The sequence below is a fragment of the Mauremys mutica genome, chromosome 6 (assembly GCF_020497125.1).
Source record: "Mauremys mutica isolate MM-2020 ecotype Southern chromosome 6, ASM2049712v1, whole genome shotgun sequence".
Classification (NCBI taxonomy): Eukaryota; Metazoa; Chordata; order Testudines; family Geoemydidae; genus Mauremys; species Mauremys mutica.
In genome coordinates, this window is record NC_059077.1 from 105,640,474 (window position 1) to 105,668,337 (window position 27,864).

General features: G+C 38.6%; 1 protein-coding gene across 1 annotated transcript in view; it reads left to right on the plus strand.

The window, feature by feature from the left end:
• PTPRD (protein tyrosine phosphatase receptor type D) overlaps positions 1–27,864 on the plus strand; it is a 1,658,801-nt gene that overhangs the window by 1,060,004 nt on the left and 570,933 nt on the right. The window lies entirely within an intron of this gene.

Consider the following 27,864-nt stretch of genomic DNA (forward strand, 5'->3'; position numbering starts at 1 on the left):
AGAGGAGATTTAGAGCCTTTCCTCTGGGAATCTTTCCATTAATTTCAGTGGGTATTGGACCAGGCCCTAAATGCACAGATTAACATCTATCAATGACTGTGCAAATAATAAGAGAGACAAAGTGGGGGGAGAAATAAACTTTCAAGTTACACAGAGCTGCTCTTCTGGTCTGGGAAATGTACTCAGACTATCACAGCTAAATACAAGGTAGAGCAGATTGTTCAGCAAAAGTAGGTTAACACATATTTCAAGAGACAATTCAGGGTGAAGCGGGCTATTAACACCTCTCCATAGAGAGGACAAGTGGAGGGAAAAGCTTGGGGATGGTGTTAAATGGATTGCGGATTGTTGTAATAAGCCATAAATCAAGCGTCTCTGTTAGTCCGTGAGTGAGCTCCCAGGCTTGTCTTTGAAGGTATAGTGCAGGTTTCCTTTGAGGATGAGCACTGTGAAGTCAGAGTGATCGCTTTGTGAAAAGTGTTCACCCACAGGTGACATGGTGTTTTTGTCTTTCATCATTTTTCTGTTCTTTTAAATTTTTTATAATTTTTCTCAAAAGTTTCTCTCTCTCACCAACAGAAGTTGGTCCACCTTGTCCCTCTAATATCCTGGGGTGAACACGGCAACAACACGGCATATACAATTAATAGTTGTAATGATCTATATGATGGCAGGTCATTCAAGGAACATCCCAACTTGTTTCAGAATTCTGGTGGGCATATGGGCAGACTGAAGTAGAGATCAAGAAAGCAGAAATTGGGCCTCTCTTTGCCCTAGGGCTATTTGTATGGTCAGCTGGAGAGCCCTATTTTCCCCAGGCTATTGTTACAGGTTATATAAGAGCTCCTTGAATTAATATGCAGAGACTTGACACTGAAATACATAAATATCTTTTGTACTGAACACAGGTGCCCAGATAATAGAGAGATTAGCACCATACAAATAAAGTGAACCAACACTCTGCATGGCTTTGTACGAGGGTTGGGAGACAAAACTGCACATTGGACAAATGTTGATGTCGAAGATCAGCTTGCGTGAAAACTATTTCTAGTGCAATATTGTCACCATTGTGAAATTCCGTATATTTTAAATGTTATTCAGAAGTTCCATGGCAGATAATTTGGACATTCTTATAATATATTAATTTTGTTATGAACAGAACACAGGAAGGATAGGACAGCACATAGTGTCTCCCACTTACATTAATAATATATTTATGGACCCATTCATATGGGCCTATACATAGAAAAACACCACGGCAAGTGGGGAAGGAAGTGGCCAGGACATATGAACTCTTTTTGATGCTGTAACTCCAAAACCAGTGCAGAAATCTATAACCTGTTCCCACAAGATGCAGTAGCCGGTAATCCTAAACAGGTGCTCTCTCTCCCAGAAGGTTCTTATGTCTCATCTGTGGCTGGCCTATCTACACAGGGATGCTGTTGATTACAACTGAGGGATCCTTTGTAGCCCCCCTAGTCCTGAATGACACTAGCTGGTGGTTGGGTTCCAGGCCAAAACTTTCGAAAATGGATGCCTAAAGGTAGGATCCTAAATTGCCATTTAAGCATGTAAATAAGTATCCTGATTTCACAGTTCCTGAGCACCCAGAATCTTCCACCTTCTAGGTGCTCAGCATTTTTTAAAATCATCTTATTTCTTTAGATGTCTGCATAGTATTTAGGAGCCTAACTTAAGTCTGACCTTAAGTCTATGAATCTATAAATCTTGGCCTTGGTGTCTTACCGGGCCATCAGTTCCTCGTTTGCCACTGGCCGGTCAAGCCATTAATCTTCCTGGGTCCTGGTGTTCAGACCAGAAGAGTAAGCCTCCCATTTATATGCCACAAAATAAAATTTAAACCGAAGCAAGATTTCTTCAGTTCCAGTTATTTGTGGATGTGGGAATTATTTATAAAGTACTAATACACATAAAATTACCATGAAGGAATTCCTGTGATTCGGTATTAAGAATAATGATGCAAATTCACTTTAAATACTTCATTTATTCATATAAATCCCTTATTAATGACCAGAGAGCTACCCAAATATGACTGTTTCTCATTCCAGATTGTTGATTTAAAAACAAAAAATTGAATAGTCATACTTTGAGGATTTCTTTCCTTGAAAAAAATATCAATTTCTGTTTAAGTTGTCCCTGCAGGACATGAGTTAACCATTTGCACACAGCAAATAGAGGATATAATGAACAGAAAGAACCATGAAAAAATCCCTTTTCTGAGAGCATCAAGCTTTTTTTAAATATTACCAATACATTCTGAACATATGCCACAGAAATGGAAATGAACTTATGGAATCAGCCTCTATGTAATTGGTTCTTATCCAGGGTGTATAATTTTAGACATTTTTGCTGAGACATTTTTCCTTTTCTTCTTTTGTTTATGAAGGGGGAAAAAAGCAAACACAAAACGTATTTCCCACAAACATTTAGTCAGTAGCCTTCTGTTATAGAAAATGTAACAGAAAATTATAGGCTTCATTGTCTCTCAAGCAACTCTTTTTTTCCTTTGCTGTGTATATATTTTGTTAATCTTAAGGGTAAATTTAGTTACAGAGGGTTTATTGTGAGTAGCCCAGTTATTAGCAAAAACAGCTATCGATTTGTTTTCAGCAAAGAAATGGCTTTGACATGGAGTCTTGATTGGCTGGTTTGTGAATCACAGGTATCTCCTGTTTAAGGACAGAATGACTATTGACTGAGGGGCTTTGTGCCATGTAATAGATAGCAATGGAATGAACTTTATTAAAAAAATCTCTATAGAGTGATACCTTCACAGCTTACAGCACAGGGGAAAAGGGAATTTTTCCACCACCATTTATATATAATTTAATAATCAAATTTTCAGCACCTGGGAGGATTTTTCACCCCCCCCCACCCCCAATCTCCCTTTCTGCTTCCTGTGTCTCCTAATAAATTATTGGCAAAATGGAGTTCCTCCCACCACGTCCCACCCCACCCCCGCAACCTCTAAAGGGATTTTAAGAGATTAATACAAGTTTTAACTTGTTCAGGCTATGGCACAGCTTCCAACAGTAGGCTAAGAATCTTTGTGGTTATGGCTGAACTACTTGGGTCTTTAACCCTGAATGCCCACCTTTTAATTGATGTTGTGGAAGGCGAATGAGAGAATTAGTAATGAAGTAATGGCTATTCCTGCAAATGATGCCGTGGCCTGAACCCAGTAATGAGCTTAACACCTGGCAGACAATGTGAATGGCCCTAGAAATGAGCTCATGTTGGTTTCATTGTTCCCTGTGCTATGGAACAACTCTTGAATTCAAAAGAAGCCTATGGTGTTTCTACACACACGCATATTTTAGATCTGAGCTACTATTTTTACAGTACAGTGTACTTACTTACAAAAGAAGAATTCCATCTCCTTTGTGCCACAAAAGGCACATTATAGTCTACTTCCTCCCCACCAAAAAGATGAACTGTTAGCTTGAATTTTAGAATTAGTCCCTATGCTCAAATATTTTCACTCCGTTTTGTATCCAGTAGCTATAAGTCTTCCAAACCATTGTTTTTATTTTATTTTATTTTTATTTTATATATTTTTTTATTTTACCCTGAGTTTAGGAAAGTTCCATATTTCCAAAAACTTAGGTGGGATTATATTTGACATGGTTCTTTTAAATCTCATTCTACACAATGTACACAGGCCTATTAAAGAAGCAATTACAGAATCTCCAAATGTTTAGGATGGAAAATTATAATACTGGTTGCAGACAGGTAGTTAGAAGTTTCCCTCTATATTCATTGAAACTGAGCTAGATTTTTTCCAATATGTTCCTGCACTGCATTCTTAGTAGAGGGAAATATGAGTCTTATAGAATATAGATAACAAATATCGGGGAGGGATACCCCAAAATGTTTGAAAAAACTAACTGGCATTAAATTGTATGCAATGGGACTGACTAAAGCAAAGCAGTCCTTTTGTAAAGTGAGATACATTTGGTGGAAATTGGAGGAGGTCAGTGACAATAGATTGCATCAATACAATCTCTTTCCCTCCCTCACTATTTCCCCTCCCTCCTTAGCACTGCTGGGAGTATCAAAACAACAGCTTTTAAAAATCAGAATTCAAGTTAATGAAGTAAGGCAATGGAGCTGTTACAACTGATAGCATCCTTAATTAGTCATCTTAGGGGGAATTGTTGCATCATCTAGAGGCACTGCTGCTTCAAGTATGTGAATTTCTTTATTTGTGTCTGTATAAAGGTGCCATATATAACAAAATGTGTACATGTGGTATTCTTTTAATCAGAACATATCCAAGACCTGTTTAATTAGTAGCAGGAATACCAACTATTGAGGATTGAAATCTAAAATCTTATGCAGCAGCCTATGACTGTTCTACTTTCCAATTATAGAGAACATTTTAAGCTTGTTTACTGTCTTTTTTTTTAAGTTAACAATTTATTGTTCACTTGCCTGCAAAGCTGGCTTGTGTGCGCGCGCGCATTTGTTTTTTGAAGGTGAAAACATGAGGATTATTTTTCATATGTATTTGTGTTAAATAATGCTTGTAAAATAAAAATTAAAAAAAATACAAGTTGACTGGTAGGCTATGTATGAAGTTTTGAATGGAAAAATAATATTCAGGGAAGATTCCAGGAATGCTGACATTCAGTATTTTGTAAGGTTTCAGAGTAGCAGCCGTGTTAGTCTGTATCCGCAAAAAGACCAGTAGTACTTGTGGCACCTTAAAGACTAACAAATTTATTTGAGCATAAGCTTTCGTGGGCTATAGCTCAAATAAATTTGTTAGTCTCTAAGGTGCCACAAGTACTCCTGTTCCAGTATTTTGTAAGCTACCTTCAGAATGTGTTTTTAATTCTGTGTGTGTGTGTGTGTGTGTGTGTGTGTGTGTGTGTGTGTGTGTGTGTGTGTGTGTGTGTGTGTTTTAATGTGCATTTGCTAAAACATTATAACCAGCAGCTTATTGGTCACATGGTCACATTTTGAAATGAGAGTTCTTTTACTATTTTATGACTTCATCAGAGTAATAAACCAGATGAGTTAGGATGACTTGAATAATGCAGATCACTGATATAAGACAAGATTGTGAACCCATTAGTCACATCAGTGAGCAGTTCTTCAGTAATAGATTGAATGGGGTTACTGGGATGAGTAAGTACTCATCAATGTGAGTAAGGGGTTTGCACTCTGACCCATAGGGCTTTATGTTTGCGAAGTTCTGTCAATATGTTAACTGGTGCTCACAGAGACCCAAGAAAGTATTGTGGTGTAGATAAGATATGTTCTATTTGCAAATATGGTTAATAAATTATAGATCTTATAAACTTCTTACAGATAGTTACAAATACATCTGTGGAAGGAAAGTAAAGTGGAAGGATGATCCAATGGTTAGGGCACTAGCCCGAACCCTAGACAGGTTCAGTTCCCTGCTCCATCATAGACTTCCTGTGTGACCTCAACAACTCACTCAGCTGGAAGGTGTAATTTCCAGCTCAAGGAGACATACCTGCCTGCACTAGTTATGATTGAGCTAGTGTGCTAAAAATAGAAGTGTAGCCAGAGCGGTGGGAGGAGATAATCACCCGGAGTAGTATGTGGTGTCAGATTAGTACATAGTTGGGATGGCTCACGCCACCACAGCTATACTTCCATGTTTAGTGCATTAGCTTGATGAGAGTTAACTCAGTCTGTCTCCTTGAGCTGGAAATTACACCTACCAACTCTAGTATAAACATGTGAGTCTCTCTGTACCCTATCTGTAAAATTAGGATTATAGTACTGCCTAACCTCCTCACAGGGGTGTGGCAAGGATAAATACACTGAGGATTGGAAGGCACTCAAATACTATAGTAATTGGAGCCATGTAAGTACCAAAGATTGATAGGTAGAATGGGTTGTAAGTGATCTGTTGGACCATGTAACAATTGATTAACCGTGTAATAATAACCCACTACCTTCGAACCAGCCAAAATACCTAGTAACCATTTATTATCCCTCTCTAAACTATTTGTAAATGGGACCTTAAAATAAAGCGTCATGGATAATTCTATAGATGAGGAGGCTGACACAGAGACAGTTAAGTAATTAGCTCAGTGCTACAATAAGACTGAGGCAAAGTCAAAATTGGTGTTCCTGGCTCTCTGCCTTATGTTCAGTTCTCTAGACTATACTGCCACACACTGGCATTAACTTTGAATTTATAGTTTAAAGCCCCTTTTCCAAACGATAGCTCATCTCAATTGATTAGACTCTGCCTGTTGGTATGCATACTTCCACCTTTTCATGTTCTCTGTATGTATAAATATCCCGTCTGTGTGTTCCATTCTATGCATCCGAAGAAGTGAGCTGCAGCTCACGAAAGCTCATGCTAAAATAAATTTGTTAGTCTTTAAGGTGCCACAAGTACTCCTGTTCTTTTTCCAAACTGGTGGAACATTGTCTTATTCAGCTGATGGGACATGCTAAGCTTCCATTTTCAATGAATGATCCTATTTTTTTAATTCACTCAGGAAGTAAGATGCTGAAAACTTATGTTTTCCAGGAGTTATTTTTATGACAAGGCACACTTAAGGTGATGACCCTAAACTGAAAGACTTGGTCTGAGACCGCAAGGGTTACTTACATGTCTCTGCAGCATCATTTCTAAACTAATGCACTCTAGCAGACCCTTCTCTTCATGTCTCTGTCCCCACACAGATCCAAAGCCAGCCTGCTTGAGTTAACAAACTTGAGCTATCTCTATATCAGAGGGGTAGCCATGTTAGTCTGGATCCGTAAAAAGCGACAAAAAGTCCTGTGGCACCTTATAGACTAACAGACGTATTGGAGCATGAGCTTTCGTGGGTGAATACCCACTTCGTCAGATTAATACCCACTTCATCTGACGAAGTAGGTATTCACCCACGAAAGCTTATGTTCCAATACGTCTGTTAGTCTTTAAGGTGCCACAGGATTCTTTGTCGCTTATCTCTATATTGATGCTTAATTGGCATTACCAGAGATTGATAAATATAGACCTGTTAAATTTCTGTCACTTTGATCACTTTGATATTTCTGAGTAGTTTTCTTTCTCTACCCACTTGGTCTGAGCTAAGTATTTGCCGGCATAGTTCCAACTTATTACATTATAATACCATGGACGCTTTACTGCTTGATTCAGACAACAAAATTATGTACCAGAGGGAGGAAGCATTATGAAATAGCACACCAATTTAATGCCCCAGAAAACTTAGATTTCACAGTATCATGCTCTCAAAGCAAAGTAAAACCAACATTTGCAGAGGAAAAGCATGAGAATGCTTCAGTTGTTATATAGCGGGAAAACATGATCAGCATGTGGGAATTGTGTTCATATATAAATATTAAATACCAAAAACCTCTATGTAAATATCAGAAAAGAGTTGACTTAAACTGATAAAATCAAGGAATTTTGTGTTAAGGCAGACATATCTTAGCTCACGGTCCTATGCAAGAAAAGTGGTGGGGTGGGGGTGGTAAAGTGAGGACAGAGTGCTAGTGTTAACTTTGATTTTTGTAGAATTTTTTTTTCCAGTTTGTCAGATCCTTCATGGCATTTAAACATAGTTTCTGGTATTTAATTTCCTTGGTGGTTTTCTTAAAGTAAATCTTTCATGGAAGGTTCTACAGTTACTGTATTATTTATCTGGAACTATTCTCCCAAGCTGGTCTTTTGGATACATATATAATTAGGCAGTTTTTTAAAACTTGACTTTTATTAAAACATGTTTCATTTCCTCCTAAAGATTCTGGTCTCTTGGGTAAATCATTAGGCAGATTTTTAAAAATCTGTATTATTGACCTAAGTGAATATGTATTATGCACTTTTATGAAATATATAATTAGACATTTAAAGAAAAGTATGTATCAATCTTATGGACTGCATTGGCTTACAGTGTAATTAAGATGAATTTAATAATAGTCTATAGCCACATAAAACCATGATTTTTTAACCATAACATCATGGCCATTTCCAAAAAAATATAAAAATCAATAAGACCATAATATTGTATGTATAACTTATTAGCCAAATGTAATTATTTTAAATTGAGTAATAATTCTTTGCACTGATAAAGTGCCTTTCATCTAAGAATCTCAAAGCACTTGATACACATTAAATAATTAAGTCTCTCAACACATGTGAGGTAGGTATTTTACAGATGGAGAAACTGAGGCAAGGAGGAGTTAAATGACTTGTCCAAGGTCACACAGTGAGTCAGTAGCACAGCTGAGAATAGAATTTGGGAGTCCCGATTCTCTGTTCTAACAACTAGATCACTTTTTTAGTCTTTTTTTCTCATTATGAAAGTTCAAGAGTAGGGGCCCATTTGCCTTACTTCTCTTTTGCCTTTTTTTTGTTATTTTACATAATTACATCTGACATAAAAATGTATATGTTCTCGTGAGAAAATACTAGCAACTTTAGAATGTAAAATAAAACTCGTAACTCTTTGGAGATGATATACAAACATAGGAAGCACTCGTTTGACTGAGTTTTGAAAATACTCTTATTCTTTACCACAAAAATTTTTCTTGTTTTTCTTCTCAAATTGCAGCTGCTCCTTCATAGTTACAAACATTTGACAAATTTTGTCAGGGACAGTTTTCCAAATAAGCAGAGGTTCCTGAGGCTACTGACTCCTCCTATTCCCACCCCTTTGGTGACTACCTCTTTTCTCCCTTCCATGTGGCTGCTTTCTCCCTTTGTTTTCTTTCTCACTCCGCTACTCTTGTCAGAATACATGTACCGGTTCTTTAAATCAATAGAAGAAAGCCAGGGAGGCAGGAGTTAGGAAAAAATAGCATGTGATCATGTAATTAAGGACTGTCATAAAGCATACACACAAGGAGGCCAAATTAAGCTTGCACAGTCACTCTTAATTCTGGCATTTCCTAACTTTTGAGTGCTTGACTTTGCAACTTAGTGCTCTTGTAAGGAAAACAATTAATATGTAATTTCCTAGATTTTTAAAAAGCAAATTTGAAAAAAAAAAAAGAAATTTCATCTTGTGGAATCACCTCAACACTCACATGGTTTATCAGGGGAGTTGGAACCTTTGGATTGGCAGCACAGACCTCGGCCACTTGAGCTAACAAACAAATTGATAGTAGGACATTGTTAATGGCATTGCTTAATGCACTCCTGGAAAGTGTTCAGAAGCTAAAGTGATAAGTGTAGTGTGAGAACCTATCTAGAATAGAATCCTCTATATGGACCAGCAGGGATGAGATACACACTTCGCCGGTGTGTTCACAGCTATTTGCTGAGAGCAGAGGAATATAGACTCAAGAATCTTGGGTTCTATTCCAGGTCATGGAGGAGGAGTGTGCTGTAGAGATACCAGATCTGCCAGTCTGTGTTCCCTACAAGCAGAGCCGGTGCTAGGCATAAGCCGACTAAACAATTGCTTAGGGCTCTGAGCAGCTCAAGAGAGTCCTCTATTAATTATTAGTATGTGTTAGGATGGGGAGGGGGACAAAATATTCCTGCTTAGGGTCCCCAATGGGCTAGTACTGGCACTGCAACAAGTCTGACTCCTCCTGGCCCAGTCCTGTCTCTCCATCACACACTGCTCCTTGTCCCAGGCTCTATCCCAATGGCCCTTTGTCCCAGTCTCCCCATTCCAATCTATTGCCAGTGCTGCCTCACCACTCCATGCCCCGGCTCTTGTCCCCCTCTGAATTCAAATCAGTCAGCTTCCTCCACTATCCTATTTGGATGCCAGCAGAGGGAGCATTGAGAGCTCAATAGAGAGCATCTCCCGGCTGTCTATTCAGGTGCCTGGTCCTGCAGCCCACGGTAACTGGGAGCAGCAACTGTAGGAAAAGTCCTGCTCCGCCCCTGCAGCCTTGGATTGTAGTGCAGGTGGAATCTTCAGATGTCAAACTCGTATCAAGACTACTAATCAGATTCAGAGGCTTATAGCTTGGCCAAATATGCGGGGGCCTATTTCCACAGGAACAGCAAAAGGCACATTCTTGACTCCAGAGTCAGAGGCACTGGAGGCAGTCGTCAAAATCCCAGCAAGAATTTTTTTTAACATGGACAAACTACAGTAGTATATTTTTCCCTAATCATGTTCTCAGAAATGGCTGAGCCATTTTTCCTGACGCTTTCCAGAAAATCTGAGCCTGAGACAGCTACGCAGCATGAAAAATTTCAGCTTGAACAATTTAAGGTTGGCAAGTCTACAATGAATTGAAAGCAGGGTCTGCTAATGGGAATACCAGGCTACCATAACTATAAGTATAGCTGGTAAGGGTCAGACTGTACCTGGGCCTGTGTCAGTGTTGAAAGGTGAGGGGAGGATCAGGGAAGGTCCAAGCTAGCTCAGTGGAACCTCCTTCCACCCTTTGCAGAAGACAATGAGGCCCAGTCCTTGTGCTAAGGGAGTGCAAAAACTGAAGCTAGCATCCAGAGAGGACAGAATAGGGCAAGGCCTGGCTCAACCTCATGGGTTCAGGAGGAGCATCTGCTGTGTTCGACAGGAGGAATTACTCTGGACAATGCTTCCCCACTTAAATCAGGCACAATGACTCTGGGACTTTGCGCTGGGGTGGTTAATCTCTGCACCTCCCAATATAAAGGACTGTGCCTTAAAATCACTATCTAACCCAAAAGATTTGGGGCAAGATTATCCTGTCCTACATTGCCCACTCAGAGGACACAAAGGAACTTCTTACTGCCCTGCAGGTACTATGCACCTGGTGGGTCCCAGCACAAGGATAGACGAGCAGCCTGCGTGGGACTGCTGCTCCTTCTCTGCACAGGTGGGGTGGAGAATGGACAGGCAAGAAGGGGACAGAGCCAAATTGGTATAGAAAAGAAGCAGATAGATGAATGACGTAGTCACAACTCCTTTCCTAGTCTGCTCCTGGAACAGCCCGCCCCTTCCTCGGGGCAGATTGTAAACGTACTTGTAGCCTTTTGCTTATAAAGTAACTCTTCACATAACATTGTAGTTATGTTCCTGAAAAATGCCACTTTAAGTGAAACAATGTTAAGTGAATCCCATTTCCCCACAAGAATTAATGTAAATATGGGGGTTAGGTTCCAGGGAATTTTTTTTTCGCTAGACAAAATACTCTCTCTCTCTCTCTCGCTCTCTTTTTATATATACACACAGACATACACAGTATAAGTTTTAAACAAACAATTTAATACTGGTACACAATGATGATGATTGTGAAGCTTGGTTGAAGTGGTGAAGTCAGGGGGTGGGATATTTCCAGGAATGCCTTGCTGCTAAATGATGAACTAGCAATTGGCTGAGCCTTCAAGGGTTAACTCGTTGTTAATGTAGCCTCACATTCTACAAGACAGCACGAATGGAGCGAGGGAGACAGCATGGCAAACAGAGACAGAGAGACGCACACCGTGTGTGTGTGAGAGAGAGATGCACATTGCCCCTTTATGTACGTGGCCTTGTTAAGTAGATCAGCAAGCTGAGACTGCAGCTGCTGCCAGGAAGCTCCCTCCGCCCTGAGCCCTGTCGTGTCCCCCCTGCTCTATATGGAGAAGAGGTAAGCGGGGGACAGGAGCAGAGGGGAGGGAGACACCCTGACATTAGCCCCCACATTGAAATATGGCTTGTGCTGTAAATGGTGCCATATTTTTCTGCAAGAAGTCAAGCACCAAAGTTTAGAATGTACTTCACAGCTTTTACATTGCATGTTTCTGAAGTGTTCTTCCTTTAGGATGAAACAACATATTTGTTTCTACTGTTTTCATGAGTTCATCCAAGTAATGAGCCTAATGAGTCAGAATGTTTTTGGTAATAACAAATAGCACTTCTGTAAAACTTTACAATTTCAGAGCTCTGTACAAATGCTACCTAATGCTGTTTAGAAAAAGACTGGGGCATGATGCATCACCTATACAGGAGAGGATGGATAGGAGATGGAATAAAGAGGAGATACACCAGAAAATAGCTTTTCTGACCTCATCTGACTTATTTCTTCTCCCGCAGTGCTACATTTTCATGTTATCTAGGATCACTATTAAAGCAAAGTGACTGACTAGAGAAGTTTTAAATAAATAAATATGTTTGGGGGGGTATATTTCATGCTAGGATATAAATAATACACTTTTTAAAAGCAACCTGCAGGTGGTCCTAGAGCTAATGCATCTGAATGGGAAATAATACATTTTAAAACTCTTGATTTTCTGGGAAGCATGCACTGTGTAATATTGCGATTCTGCAAACACTTCTGCGCGTCCTTAACTTTATAACCATGAGCAGTCCCATTGCTCACAGTACTAAAGTTAAGAATGCATATAAATGTTTGCAGGATCAGAACTTAACAGCTCTTGTGTTAAGACAGGGAAACATACAGGTTTCTTCTGGCTATTTTAAAGAAAATATTTTTGAATATTCAATTGGTAAAGAGTGTGATGGAAATGAAGAAGGCAAAATGATGGAGCAAAAAGAAACAGTAATTCTTTCTTTGATTAATGCATAAGGGCTTTTTTTCTGCTCATTTTGGCTTTGACCTAAGAAGCAAATGTGTATTTTTGATTATTTATGTCAGCAATATGTATGTAAACTGACGTTTTGAGGGTTCCCCCTCATCATACCCCTGCTCTATCATACTTTGTAATTAGAGAATCTGTAATGTTTTGATAATACAGTAAAAATATAATCAGAACATGTGTAATCTTTATTTCCAAGAGCACTGTATACTTAATATTTGTTAAAGAAAACCTGTTTGTTACTGGGCCCTGATTTAACAAATTACAGCATATATTGCAATTATACAGTATAATTTGCCAAAGAAATCGCTGCTGTGATACAGTACATAGTTGAGTTTATGTGCGGTAATATTTGTAGCAAGTTGCCAGCTTCATCAGCTGAACAATCCCCCCCCTCCCCCGGTTTAAGATAGCCATACTATACTGTAAATAGCTTTATATTTTAAAACTGTAAATGTGATGCTGCAGATATACTTGTTTTCTATCTGCTCTAGCAAAAAGGAAAGTTTTTCTCTATTACGTTGCTAATTTGATACATTAGTCTCTCAAATATAAGATGAGATGAGTTTCATTGTACAACATTCACAGGGCAGTACATTTCTTGGATTATGGATTCCAAACACCTCTTTTCACAGAGACATCTGTGACCATGACCGCTTATCATTAATACCCCCAGCAGAAGGGTGATGGTGCCACCAGCTGATTGCCATGGTCCTAAGAGACTGGCTCAGGATAAGCATTCCCCTAAAACACCATTAGAAAGGTGAAATGGACGTTTTTAAAAAATATGACGAATGAATCATGGATCTGATATGAATCTATTTTTTTTATTTCAATTATACTTTCAAAGTTTTACATCAAAACAAGAGTATTATTGAGTTTTTAAAAGGTCGACAAATCACCCTAAAGAATCGGAAATGGACCGAGCCCTGATTCTGCAAGGCACTTAAGCATGTGTATAATTTTAAGCACGTGAGCAGTTCCATTAAAAATAATAATACCTAGCTTTTATGTAGTGCTTTTCATCAGTAGATCTCATAAACATAAACTTAAGTACCTTGCTGAATCGAAAATTGAATTTTAGCATTGGATTTTTAAAAAAAATTAATATATTTGAAAATCAGGCACTTTGAAATCAGAATAATAATGCAGATAAAACCCAAAGAAAGCTTCATGGAATCCATACATTTATACAGCTATTATTTTTAATAAAATTTTCCATGATTCACCTGTAATTTCCCCTCCACTCCCTGGACTTGACCATGAGACACTGATGGCGCTAAATGTTCTGGTATATTATATGTTATAGCCTACTAATATCTCCATTTCATTGTGCTTTTCCTTTATCTGCATTTTATGTAGTAAATAGAAATTGCCTTGATTAAAAAAATTCAGGTCTATTACTTTGTTCAGCTTCCAATGTTGGCCAATTTACATGTCTAGTGACCACAGAAGGCCTGAAAATGTGACATTGCAGCAAACAAAGGCCGAACTGGGTCACAGCACAATTTTCCTGTGAGTCTGATCATTTTCAGTCTCTTTCAAAACTCTGAAGGCCATAGAAAATTTCTCCTGAGCAAATAACATTTAAAACATAAAAAGACTGAATGAATGTTTACAGGTAACCAACAGAGGAAAAAAGAATACATTTTAAAAGTCATTAAATAGAGTGTATTTAATATATTATTCCTGAAATCAGTTTTTCATGTAAAATGTGTGACTCTAATAAGGTTCAATCCTGACCTCCTTACCCAGGCAAATCTTCCATACTAAGTAAGCAGTTAGAGTGAACATGTGGACAAGTAACAGTATGACAATATATCACTTACAACCTCAAACCAATAGAGAGAAACAGTTAAATTCCAGATTACAGCTGGTCTCAGTGAGAAAAACGTTAGATCCTAATATACCAGTTTACTGGATATTTTTCAGTAGTGGTTTTTAATATGCCATGTAGGACAAAAACAGGGCTAAATGATTATATTGTTTCCTTTCTTGTTCAGTTTTTCTTGAGCTATCTGTGATGTGTTTTATTTTTTCTTAATAATTTTCATTTTATTTTAAAGAACACAATCCACCAAAAATAATAAATACATTTATATTCTCGAAAAATGGATCTGTTTTGTGGTATATACAATTGTGTAAATGGTTTAAATATTCAAATGAAGAAGAATACAGCTTTGCAATAGGTTTCGTTGCCACCACCAATGAGATCGTTGAGGGAGAGGAAATCTGACAATAAATTTGATCATAAAGATATAGGCAGTTTAGGCAGTCTGCCAAGAAATATTGGTCTACTGTTTATACTAACTCAGCACAAGCATGTGAGATCACCTTCTGTTTTGGAAACCTATAAAATATATTAACGTGTTTTTGACCTGTATACATACAGACACCATAGTCATCAGCTAATGTATATGCATGTAACATTACGGAAACAACTCATAGCTTTGGACTCCAAAATAATGGGTGAAATCCTGGCCTCACTGAAGTGAATGGGAGTTTTTCAATTGACTTCAATGGAGCGAGGATTTCACCCCAATGTATTTGTCCAGTGAGCTAAAGAAGCACTTCCATTAGCTCAGGACTTGATTCAGGACAACTTCTCTAATCAGGACAGCACTTTATCTCATGGACATCAGCGGGAGCATCTGCTCAAAAGTTAAGTACACGTTAAATACTAGCCTGAATAGGGATGATTTGAGCATGTGTTTAAGCGTTGTCCTGAATCGAAGTCTCAGTATCCACTAGCTGAGGGAGCTGATACGGTATGTATAGGTGACTTTGACATATTCCATGCCATATGAACAAACCAATAAAAGGGCGTTTATATACAGGGTTACTCAGGAAAGTTAATCCAAAATCACTAAAGGTGGGAATTAAAATTGGATTAAAATACATTAAAACTTATTTGTATGCTCCTATTCTGAATTAAAGTGGCCTTCAGTTTATTGTATTTCACTTCCAAAATGAATAAAGTCAGCAGCTTTCAACTAGGGGTCCAGGACCCTCTGGGGGCTGCGAGCAGGTTTCAGGGGGTCCGCCAAGCAGGGCCAGTGTTCGACTCACTGCGGCCCAGGGCGAAAAGCCAACATCCCACCATGTGGGGCAGAAGTCCGAGGCCCTGAGCACTACCACCCGGGGATGAAGCCAAAGACTGAGCAACTTAAGTTCATGGGGCTACGGGTAATTGCTGTGCTTTCTAGCCCCTAACGCTGGCCCTGAATTTCATATGCTGAACAATATTTGTTATGGCACAGGTGGGCCATGGAGTTGAGAGGGCCTCAGAAAGAAAAAGGTTGAGAACCCCTGAATTAAGCTACAATGAATTATGATCACTTTAATTCAGAATGAGTGAATCCACAAAGGGATTTAACACAGTTTAACTAAGCCCAAATACTAATAATACAATATAAATTACAAAACTAGGTTCTTAACTTTATTTCAGTATATTTGTGGTGTAATTTTCCTTGTGTGGTTTGTTTAATTTTGTTTTTTGATAAGAAACATATTTGTTGGAGTTAGCTGAGTTAATGTTGATGGGTAAAATTTTCAAAAGGACATAAGTGACTTAAGAGTCTAACTCCCATTTTCAACAGGTATTTAGTCCCCTGGGAATATGTTTTATTACCTTTGAAACTGGGCTTGGGTTCCTAAATCACTTAGGCACTTTTGAAAATTTTAGCAAGAACTCTTTTTGGTAAATATGCCCAGATACCTAATTGAATTGCTTTAAAACTGCCTTTTTTTGACTGCCGGAATGTGTCATGATTTGAGGTCAGATTAAATTAGGCTGTACTTCCCTTCTGTTACTCTTCAGCTATATGCTAAATCCCACTAGGCCTCTTGCTTCCCAGGCTGGCAGAGGCTTAGAGTATATACTTGTGAAGACAAGGTGCTCCTTGACTTGGAGAAAGAAGACCATCTTATTTTACTCTGTATTGACCAGGTGAGCAGCACTGAGCTGGCTTCTAGTCTAGCCTCTTTTCCAAAACACTGCAGCAGTAGGCCTTAAAGGGGGCAGTTTGTATAACAGTAGAAGTGTGAATGGAGAGATGGCCATTGCTGGTTTGTGTTGATTTTATATTAAATGTTCTGTTTGCATTTTTGTTTTTATGTATTTTAAAGAAGAGAATATCTGGGATAAGCTTTCCTAATTTTCATGAGGTAGAAAGGGAACTTCTTCATATGCCACTCCAAGCAATCCCAGCCTTTCTAGAAGCAAGACAACACTCTAATGAAAATAAGGGTAATTCAGAGTGTTAAGGAATCCTGGATGCTAACTAACTGATGATTTATAAACTAATGATTTCTAATACCAAAAAATGTGTCATTCCTTAGAAATTCACTGTGACACATGTCGAGCAATTAACATGATACAATGTGATTCACTGCCTACACGTTTAATTGATAATCCACATTTTAAATGAGAAAAGTCAATATTGCAATGTGCACTATCCAAAAGCACTTTCGCAAAGCTACATTCAAGCCCTCTTGTTGTAACCTGATTGTGAGCCAAAAAACAACGCGTACAGTTTGCAATTTGCATGTGAATAGGAACAGTCAGAAGACAATGGAGCTGTGAATATGAGAACAGAATCAAAGTCCTGGACATTGTGGAAATTGTCAAAAATGAAAAAATTGGCAGTGGATTTGAATGTGTGACCAGAATAGATGATGATAGTTCAGTGTGACTAATAACAGAATAGCAACCAAGGAGCACAAAATATAATGGTGGAGAAAGACGACTAGATGGATGATGGGTGAGGTGAAAAGACAGGTTAGAGCACTGTGATAATGGATGCAGACTAAAAACATCCCAAGAAATTCTGGGAGAAGAGCAGCACAGGGCAGTGAGAATTTGGATCACATCTTAATCCAGCAGTGTATACCGAAGTTCTGTCTGTCCTCCTTCCCCTTTTTTACAGCACTTTCTTTTCCTTTTTTTGAAAATTTCATTCTTAATTTCTCCACGTAAAACAATCATTCAGCATAGTAAGGTCTCAAAGAAACTGAGAGGCAGTGTCAACTGATGCAAGACACTATCAAAAGGACCTAAATTTATATTATGATTAAAAATGTGGGCGGAGTGTTCTTGGACTGTAAAGATCATTTTAAAAGATTGGGTTCTCTGTCTAAATTTCATCATTACAGAACTTCTTGGAATCTAAATTATAACAAGAATGCCTCTTTTCAGATCTATATCTTCTTTTTCCTAAAAAATAATTGAGATTGCCAATTCGTTATGCTAACAACACTAGAATTCAGAAAAAGTGAACAAATAATGAATATTACTGTGGCATTCAAAAAAGGATCTTAATGAAATTTGAAGCAATATTTCGGATGGAATTCATAATAATTACAGCACATTAGAACTAAGGCCATCATGCGATTAAAAAATTAATCACAATTTATCATGTGATTTAAAAAAATTAATCACGACTAATCATGCGATTAATTGCACTGTTAATAGAATACCATTTATTCAAATATTTTTGGATGTTTTCTACATTTTCAAATATATTGATTTCAATTACAACACAGGATACAAAGTGTACAGTACTCACTTTATATTTATATTTATTACAAATATTTGCACTATAAAAATTATATTTCAATTAATCTAATACAAGTACTGTAATGCAATCTCTTTATAATGAAAATTGAACTTACCAATGTAGAATTATGTACAAAAAATAACTGCATTCAAAAATAAAACAATATAGAACTTTAGAATGTACAAGTCCACTCAGTCCTACTTCACCCAATCGCTCAGACAAACGAGTTTGGTTACAATTTGAAGGAGATAATGCTGCCCATGTTTTGTTTACAATGTCACCTGAAAGTGAGAACAGGTGTTCGCATGGCACTGTTGTAGACAGCATCGCAATATATTTATGTGCCAGATGCGCTAAAGATTCATATGTCCCTTCATGCTTCAACCACTATTCCAGAAAACATGCGTCCATGCTGATGACGGGTTCTGCTCAATAACGATCCAAAGCAGAGTGGACCGACGTGTGTTCATTTTCTTCATATGAATCAGATGCCACCAGCAGAAGGTTGATTTTCTTTTTTGGTGGTTCGCGTTTTGCAGTTTCCGTATTGGAGTGTTGCTCTTCTAAGACATCTGAAAGCATTCTCCACATCTCGACCCTCTCAGATTTTGGAAGGCACTTCAGATTCTTAAACTTTGGGTCAAGTGCTGTATCTATCCTTAGAAATCTCACATTGGTACCTTCTTTGCATTTTGTCAAATCTGCTATGAAAGTGTTCTTAAAACGAACATGTGCTGGATCATCATCTGAGACTGCTATAACATGAAATATATGGCAGAATGTGTGTAAAGCAGAGTAGGAGACATACAATTGTCTCCCAAGGAGTTCAGCCTCAAATTTAATTATTTTTTTAACAAGCATCATCAGCATGGAAGCATGTCCTTTGGAATGGTGGCCGAAGCATGAAGGGGCATCTGAATGTTTAGCATATCTGGCACGTAAATACTTTGCAATGCTGGCTACAAAAGTGCCATGTGAACCTGTTCTCACTTTCAGGTGACACTGTAAATAAGAAGCAGGCAGCAGTATCTCCTGTAAATGTAAGCAAACCTGTCTGTTTTAGCAATTGGCTGTATAAGAAGTAGGACTGAGTGGACTTATAGGCTCTAATGTTTTACATTGTTTTGTTTCTGAGTGCAGTTATATCACCAAAAAAATCTACATTTGTAAGTTGCACTTTCACAATAAAGAGTTTGCACTACAGTACTTGTATGAAGTGAATTGAAAAATACTATTTCTTTTGTTTGCCATTTTTACAGTGCAAATATTTGTAATAAAAATGATATAAAGTGAGCACTGTACACGTTGTATTGTGTGGTAATATAAATCAATATATTTGAAAATGTAAATAAATATTCAAAAATATTTAATAAACTCAAATTGGTACTCTATTGTTTAACAGTGTGATTAATCATGATTCATTTTTTTTATTCGCAGTTAATTTTTTTGAGTTAATTGTGTGAGTTAACTGCAATTAATCGACAGCCCTAATTAGAACCAAAAGTCTAATATGTTATGTCTTCCCTTCAATCCCTTTGAATTGATTCTTCCCCCTCCCCCCCCCCCACCATTTGGAAGATGTTTGAAGTGAACATGAAGTGGCTATGGACCAAAAATTGTGGAGAAAGGTAAAACTACTGGGATTCCTAGCAGTCCTTAGCAGCCAAGATTCACAATGGATGGATGTTTACTGCTTGAAGAGATTTTTGGCATGATATCTCTCCTGCAGTCCTTTGATATCTCTTCTGCCAGGTGGTGTTGGCAGTAATGAGGGCCAGGTTGAATATCTAGGGGTTCCTCTTAACAATACAAACCAGAACTGGCCTGAACCCCTACCCAGTAATCTGGTAAAACTAAACACTGCCCCAGGCACCGCTAAGAGGCTATCCTTCCCCATCTGCAAACACTGAAATGTCTACAACAAAAGAAGAGAGAAGCTGGGTGAGGAAATGTCTTTTATTGGACCAACTGCTCCTGGCGAAAGAGAGAAGTTTTCGAGCCACACAGCCCTGAAGAAGAGCTTCTCTCTCTCACCAGCAGCAGTTGGTCCGATAAAAGATATTACCTCACCCACCTTGTCTTTCTAGGATCCTGGGACCGACCCGGCTATAACTACACGGCATATAACAAAAGAACATTTGTATTAAAAGGGAAGGGGATCTCAGCAGGAATTTGGAAAAATGCCTCAATGATGATTCAAAAAGCATGCAAACCACAAGTAAACTGCCACAGTACATTGAGCAGTTTCTTTTGCCTCGGTTTACCAACTTGCAGTGTGAAAGTCCAATGCACAAATGTCCCTTTAACAGGCCATTTCCCTTTCCCTCTGCTGCATCACACTCACAGTTGGTTGTCCAAAGTCATCAAAGTCTCAGAATTCAGGGGTGCGTTCACCTGCCATGCCTGAAAAGGAGAGGAGCGAACAATGCCTCTTTTTCTGCCTCTGCCCACTATCTTTGCTGCTGCTTGCAACTCACTGCCACTGTTCACCCTGCTGCTGACACTGCTTGCTGCCTTTGTGATGCTGTGTTCTGAGGTTCCACCACTGAGCCCAGTTCTTAGTGATTTCAGCTCTTAGTGATGTCACCAGACTGCAGGGAACCTCGCTGCTACTGCGGCCTCTGCCTTTCATGGCCACCTTTGGCTCTACTCACTGCTGCCATTCCTTGCTGGTTTTACTCACTTTGGTGAGGCTATGTTCTGAGGTTCCTCTACCTAGCCCAGGTCTTAGTCTTTTCAGCTCTTAAGGTTTGTCTACATGGCAATAAGGATAACATCTCATTGCGTATGCATTCACTAATGTGAATTTTAACCCACAGCCACAACTGGGTTTTTTTTTGTTTTTTGTTTTTGGCAAAGCAGGTTGGTTTAGGCATAGTAGATGTGTCTATGCAAATATAGTCTTCTCCTGAGGTCACTAGATGCTAGGGGAGAGTTCATGCAGACCCTGCTTATACTTCCCTGGCCCCTTTTCTCACTCTCTTTCTCCTGTCCTGTGTTTCCCTCTCCACCTTCTGCCCCTGAAACTGCTCCTCCTATTGTTCTTTTTATTCTCAGTAGTAAGAACAGAGTAAAAAGCAGAGTTTTGGGGAATATTGTGGCTAGCCTCAGCCCTATCCCAGAGATGGTCCCCTCACAGTTTGTAGCCTGATCCGCAGCCCACTGAAGTCAATGAGAGTCTGTACTTTGACTTCAGTGGGCTCTGGATCAGACCTCATACACACACACATCTGTGTAAATTCTCCTTTGGGCCTATAAACTATTCTATTTTGTTCTATTCTATTCTTTATAGGTTCTTACGCCACACTCCTCATCAGAGAATCTGAGGGTCTGTCACGTGGTGTTGGTTCTCTTATCCTCTTCTAAGAGGGAGAAGTGTTTGTAGTGGAGTGTTTTATTTTGGGAGGGTTTATGTTGTTTGTTTTTTTTATTTTTATTTTTGTAATATATCTTCATGTTGCTGTGTATTTGTTAGGGAAGGCAAGTGAGACAAATGTGCTTTGTGCTTGGAGCAGTTGACGAGGTTTCTGATGGTGCTTAGTTCCTGTGGGAGTTCACTTTTCCCCCAATTGGTTCACATGGTAAATCAGTAATGCCATTAGCTGTTACCTTGTTGCAAAGAGTGGTGGAGCTAGCAGTCTTGTTTTATATTCCGCTCTACTCAGTATTCCACAGTGACACAGCAATGCTTTGACCAATGACGATATTAGATTCTCAGAGCTGTAGCTCCCATTTAGACTCTTGCCCTGTTAGGTTTGCCTGACTTAGCTCAAAACTCATTTCAAGCAAGAGACTCCTATATTGTTTAAAAAAGAGAGAGAAAGAAGTAGAAGAAGAAAACTGTGGGAAAAGCCAACTGTTTTCCTCTTATTCTCATTCAATTTTAGCATAACAGAATCCCAACCCTGACTGGGGCCTCTCAATGTTACCGTAATGCTAATATTAAAAAAATACACATAAAATTGTTCAGCAAGGAAAAGCAAGTTTTATCTGTAAACTCATGATGCAAAAAGTATACAAGGTTCAGAGCTTGTAATCTGGGACCTGAAAAAGGAAAATATGAAAACTTCAGTGATTGGTGCTAACAAATTACATAGCTAAATTTATATTTACCAGATATATATCATATATCCTCAGAAATCTCCCTCATTATAAAAAATGGGGGTGGGGGTTGACAGGTCATTCACTATGAGGGCTTTGAGACTTTGGCACTTGCCTCCCACCCCTTCCAGTCTGAAATAGCCCAAATCTGGTGACTTTCCAGTTACACTGCAAAAGACTGCTGTTTAATACGGTCTTTGTGCTTCCTAGATTATGAAGAGGGAGCTGGCTAGCTGCACATACCAAAGAAACCAACCTTTTTTTTTAAATGTAACCCCAGCTATTCTAGTAGTCTAAGTTTTCTAACTGTGTTGCCTCAGGGAAGGCCTGACTCAAGTCACATAGGAAAAAAAAAGTTGTTTTTAAATTTCCCTAATCTGGTCTTCCTCTCTCTTCCTAACTCAGCAAATGTCTCATTTTTTCTGCATGAGAGACTCAAAGCTCAGCCATCAAGCCCTTCCGTTCCTTATTACGGCTATTTTCTTCCAATCAGGAACCAGAAATAATATCACACAATGAAAATGACTGATCATACAATTGTAATAGCAAACTCATGTTGGGAATACAGATGCTGCAACCCACAGCCTGATATTTCCATAAAGTCTTTGGCAGGCTATAATAAATAATAATCATTTGTAAAAATAAAAATATGTTCATGAACATTTCACAAACAGGAAAAAGGCTATAATTCAGTGAATAAGTGGTTCTAATTGTTTGTCCAGCTCAATCTCAAGACTTTGTTGAGATGAGGATAATTCAGCATTTAGCTCGGAAACAATACAGGAATCCCTACAGACTTCTTGTGTATTTAACCCTCATTATCTTGCAGCTGGCAGTACTTTTATACAGTTGATAGTCTATTTTTTTCGTATGTGGATGCTCATATTGCCCCGTCTGATTGGCAAGCCATACTCCAAGTCCTCTGGCTTCTTCTATCAGAAATAGCTGTAAGCACAGTGTTCACCTTCACTTATCTCTTACATAATGCATTTATTATGGTTTGCTGCTTGATATGGGGAATTTAGTTGCATATATTTAAGAAGTCGTTGTTGTTGGTTCCACTTAACTGAATAGCAGAGCTCTGTTTTTTCTAATGGAAAAGTCCCTTTTGTTTAGTAAAGTATAAATGTAAAATTGTCCTCTGGGATTTCTTCAGAGAGAGTTTTAATATTCTCCAGTGTACCACTGAAATTTCTAGAATCCTATTATTATCTTCAGATATACTTTAGAAATAGTATGTTATTATCCATCAGATTACTTTAAAAGTCCTTCAGGAATACTAAAGAAAACCTTCAAATATTACTGAATAACTTCATTAGCCTGGAAGGATTTCTATAGTAATCTAAAACAAACTAATTCTGAAAAATATTGCTAGGAATTTTAAAGGGTTTTACAATAGCCTAGAGTGTTTGGTATATGAGCTTTTGAGCTGAGTTTAACCTCTACCAAAAAGTTCATAATGAAGGTTCTACATTCACAATGGAATCCACCATATTTTCTGTACTCAATGCTATGATGTTAATTTTTTGTTGTGAAAAATTTCCAATGTAATTTATATCTTCCAATGGAAAATATGTGCATATATGTATATGTAATATTTTTCCAAAGAGTTAGTTCTCCACGCATGCTCCTCCCTCCCCCCATTTGTTGTAATGAGTGAACATTTCTTATACAGTCACATACTTTCTTTGCCAATTGGGAAATTGCAATTGCAAAACTGAATTCTACATGTTAGAAACCTTGCCGGACGCCAACAAGTTATATACAGATGTCTTGCATCAATAAAATTATGCTAACAGTTGGGTTTCTTATTTTGTGACTATTTCTGCTTGGGAAGGTTGAGTCTAACAGATACTGGAAACTGAAGCCTTCTGTTAATCCAGAGGGCAGCAATGACGCAACTGGCTTCAGTTCATGCCTTGCTCACACTGCCCTGGCAAATGTCCTCAACCTTGAGATGTAAGGACATTCCTGAGGGCAATGAGAATGAATTCCTGGTTGTGTGTTGTGTACAATTTACACACAACTGAGTTTGTAAATTGTAAAGGAGACCATTTAATGCAGTATTACCTGCAAGTTCTGTCACTTTGCCTACTTCACAACACTGTTGATTTTGTCAATCTGCACTGAATGCAATGTCACATAATGGCGTCAAGGTAGAGTATTTGCTAGCAGAGTCTACAACTGAGAGAACTATTGCCACCTTTACCAGGATTCAGTAATTTGGAATATTTTACATCATGATTTTTTTAAATCCATATTTAGGTGCTTAAGTAGGTGGCTTGATTTTCAAAATGACAAGCACCCAAGAAACTCCCATTGACTTCAGTGGGAGCTATTGGTTGCTCAAATATTTGAAAATCTGGCCAGTTATTGAAGTGCCTAAATATGAGTTTAGGAGCCTAACTTTAGGAACCCACTTTTGAAAAGCCTTGTCCTTTATTCATTCAAAAACCATACATAACTCTTTAGTGTTATCCTATAATATTTGATCTCTCCTCCTTTTTCCATTGCTAAGCATATTTATATTCTTCTACTTTGTGCCAAAGTCTGCCATCAAATGTGGCCAAGTGGAGAACTGTGTATGTACAAAATTTGGCTCTTTGTACAGTATGACTGAACATATGAAGGACCCTAATTTTCTTCAGGCTCTTTATTACTCTTTTGGCTGTGCAATGTGTTTCTCTGTAGGTAATCAGGCTGCAGCTGGGACTGTGAGTTGCTAATGGTCACTGACAGAGCCTGGGCCATTATTTTGTCAAAAGTGTTTAGGGAGAACCAGAAATAAACACCTTCTCCTAAAATAAAACTTTGGGGATAAATATTCAATTATAACTCCAAGGTTAATCTCTAATATCTTGCATTCCACACCTTTCTTGTCCTCCCATCTCCTCTGCAAACTAAGTCAGCCAATCCTAAGGCTGACGCTTGGCAGAGAGCCAGTATCTAAGCTTAGTGATATTAGGGTCTGATTTATTGCTTATTTCTTTTCTTTTCCTCTCCTGTTTATTTGGAGTTGGAGGGAGTGGATGGGGGGGAAGGGGAGAATAAGAAAGCACTACTGCTTTTGTAATTTTCTAGCAGTCTACAGTGTGTGGGATGTTCCAGTTCTATTGTGATTGTTCTCTTTGATTATTATTTTCCTCATCATACACTGTGTAGTATTGTTCACATCACTGAGCTTCAGCCATTCTTGCAAAGTGAGTGTAATGTTTCCTTTTGAAACTTATATACAGTTACTCTTAAAAAAAAACAACCTTGTACCTAAGGCAGTGTGCCGTGTTACTTTGCAGCATTGTGTACAGGTACTATGATTTGCAGAAATTACAAACTTCTTTTTGCAATTTTACAATTGTACTTTTAAAAAATTGTCCCGTTTCTTTAGGAAACAAATGAATCAAGATCCTGTTAATCAGCTATATTCAACATTTAGAAATCTAAGCCTTATTAAAAAATGTAACAACTCCTTATATGTGCAGACTAGACTTTCTCTGTTGTACATGGATAAACATCTGAATATGCTAAACATTATTCATGACTGTTTCTCCACATACATGTTTTATTCTAGAAGACAAACATTTCTAATTAAGAGATTTATCCCCTTAATTCACCTCCTTCTCTTTGCTCATGCTGAGAGGTCAGCACCTCATGTTCTTGACATCTTAATTTATGGTTGTGTGAAAGAGTATTTGTAAAGGATTTCCATTGTAATTCAGCATTATCTCAAAATGCTATTGACACCAAGAAGTCTAATATATGAGACATTTTTTACAATGGAAAGCCTGCTGCAGAGGCCCTGCACATTTTAAATGCACACATCATACAGCAGGAACAAAGAAACTGGAGGAGGAACAAGAGAAGATCTTTACTTGAGATATGGATGTGGAGCAATGCTGTTCTTTGGCAGGGAAATAGAATATAATTCTGGAATGATGGCTTCTGTACTTCTTGGAAGTATGGAACTCAGTCACTTCAAACAATGCCCCATAGGGAATGCTCTTCAGAGTGTGTCCCCCTTCCCACTAGTACCCCATGACACTCGGCCGGCGCTGGTTTGGAATTTTTTGTTGGAAAATGCCAGTTCATTTAACCTGAAATGTTTCACAGAAACCTATAGGGTTCAATGAACTTTCATTGGAAACCTGCCTCATTCATTGCCAGCCTGTCTCACTTACTGGTGAGCTTCTGGGGACCCTGGGCTCATATGGTCCACGGCTCTGGCAGTCTGGCAGCAATGGAAGCCCTGAGAGCCCCACCTTCTCACAGGGCCTTCAGAGTCTAGGTTCCATGATGTGTAGCAGGATCCTAGAAGCCCTGCCATTGAGCCAGGAGCTTGGTACTCCTGGTATGGACTTCTGGGATCTGCAGCTCTAGGGCAGTCCTGCTGTGCAAACTGCCTGAGGCCATGGACCCCAGTGTTTCTGGACTCCTCGAACAGCTAGCTCACTGGGATGCCTGACTCTGGTGGTAACTGGCTCACCAGGCTGTGAGAATTGGGCAGCCCTGGGAGCTAGCTGACCATGAAGTCTGGAAGCTCTGGGTGGGAAGCTTAGGGCAGTCTGCATGGTGGACCTGCCCTGGAGTGACACACCCCTGAAGCTATGGCAGCTGTTGAGTGAAACTGACATGATTCTTCTCAGTTTCACTTTTGTCCACCACTGGTGGCGGAATGGTGGAGCTGAGCCAGGAAGTATGTTTTGTTTCAGAAAAAACAGTTGTTAGTATTTCTGTAATGAAAATTTGCAGCATTTCCAGTTCTCAGGAAATTTCTAAAAATTTGGTTTCACTCCAAATCTAACAGAAACCAAATTTTAAAAATCAAAATTTCTTGTGAACCAGAAAGTTTGAGTTTCAGCCAGTCTATACCTGATAACCCTACTATCTAAAAAGCTCCCTATAATCATAGACATCGTCTCTCTCTTAAAATCCATAAGGGCTTCAGAATGGTTTCTTGAGGCATCTTCTCTCTGTTTTTTTGTATCTTAGAAGGCAGATGACAAAGGCCTATCTTAGACTTTAAATGGTTGAACCAATGAATCCTCAAAATCTACTTCAAAATAAAATAAACCAAAATCAGTAACCTTAAACATCTTGGACCTTCAAAATATTATATGCACAGGCTATATGCAAGATCTCAATAGCAGTCTCTTAACTTCACCCTCAGCTCATACCCATCCTCCTATCACTTGGTGATCTGTCAATCTGCTTCACAATGACATTGACTGTTTTAGCCAATATGATGTGGTAGTAGCTATGTCACTGAGGAGAGCAGCTTCCAGCAGGGCTTTTATCAATGAGAGATATAAGCCTTGACAGATTTTGTAGTCTGTACATTAAGATGTTTGATACATACAGTAATGATCACTGTAGATAGCCCATCCATCAAGAGATGGTGTGTATCTTTATCTAAGTCTTGTCTACACAGCAGCACAGTTTGGACAATGGGGATATGAATTGTAGACTACGCTAATGTGTTATGCTCTAACTGCCCTACGTAGACCCTGCCAGCACCAACTAAAAGGTACCTAGTTCAGTTTGATGTAGTCCTGTTTCAAACAGACTTTCCACTGAAAGGCCTTGCAAAGTCATGCTAAAGATTTCTAAACATATCTTACTAAGATTAAGCACACCATCCGTATATATTAAATAATAAAGTGGTGGTGGTGTTATCATGACAAATCAGTGAATTAGTCTTCCTGGATTTAAATCTCT